The sequence below is a fragment of the Brassica oleracea genome, unplaced genomic scaffold (genome assembly GCF_000695525.1).
Source record: "Brassica oleracea var. oleracea cultivar TO1000 unplaced genomic scaffold, BOL UnpScaffold06723, whole genome shotgun sequence".
NCBI classification, from domain to species: Eukaryota; Viridiplantae; Streptophyta; class Magnoliopsida; order Brassicales; family Brassicaceae; genus Brassica; species Brassica oleracea.
In genome coordinates this window covers 1-742 of record NW_013623245.1, presented here as the reverse complement: position 1 = coordinate 742, position 742 = coordinate 1, and the positions used below count along the sequence as shown (strand labels likewise).

The window sequence follows — 742 nt, the reverse complement described above, 5'->3', positions numbered from 1 at the left end:
CATTGATTTACTTTCCTATGTTGCAGGTAGTGGCTACATTATTTAGTCAAGTTATGACTGCTGTTGGTGGAAACACTGCTGGTCCAGTTGATGCTGTTGTTAATGTTTATGTAAACCATGAGAAGTTTGCTTTTGTGGAGATGCGATCTTTTGAAGAGGCAAGTAACACAATGTCTTTGGATGGCATGATATTTGAGGTATGATTTTACTGTTTACCATTCTACCAAGTATTTTTTTTGAGTTTCAGTGTTGGTGGTCTATAGGTGAACAACTTTTTTAAACACATAAATAACAGTTACCAAGATCTCTCTGTTACAGATATTGCGTGCGCTGCGGCGTCAAAATGGGAGATAACACTCTTACTGTGAGACGTGCGAATCAAGGAATAACGCAACATCAACCTGAACAAGAGAGTATATTGTTGCATGCACAACAGCAGATTGCTTTTCAGGTAAACTAATTTTCTTAGACTTCTGTAAAGATTTTTTTAACACATTGAACAAGAGAGTATATTGGATTGTTTGTTCTTTAACTCTGTAAATGTAGGTGCGTGGTCAAATGTTGTGAGTCCGCGTCCTATCCCCAGCGGTGAGCCAGTTGCAGGCCTTGGCAAGGTTTGTACTAAAACTCTTCTTTCGCTATCTCTATGTAGATGTATACATGTGCAGGTGTTCTTGAAGTATTGTGATGATTTTGATGTGCTTTTTTCAACCCAAAATCTTTTAAGTTTTTCATGTTTATC

At 37.6% G+C, this 742-nt stretch overlaps 1 long non-coding RNA gene across 1 annotated transcript; it reads left to right on the top strand.

Annotated features, from left to right (window-relative positions):
- The first annotated feature begins 28 nt into the window (after positions 1–28).
- On the top strand, positions 29–661 carry LOC106322104. The gene is made up of 3 exons (XR_001266225.1): positions 29–197; positions 319–451; positions 547–661. It is a non-coding gene; the product is annotated as an uncharacterized LOC106322104 (long non-coding RNA).
- The last annotated feature ends 81 nt before the right edge of the window (positions 662–742 follow it).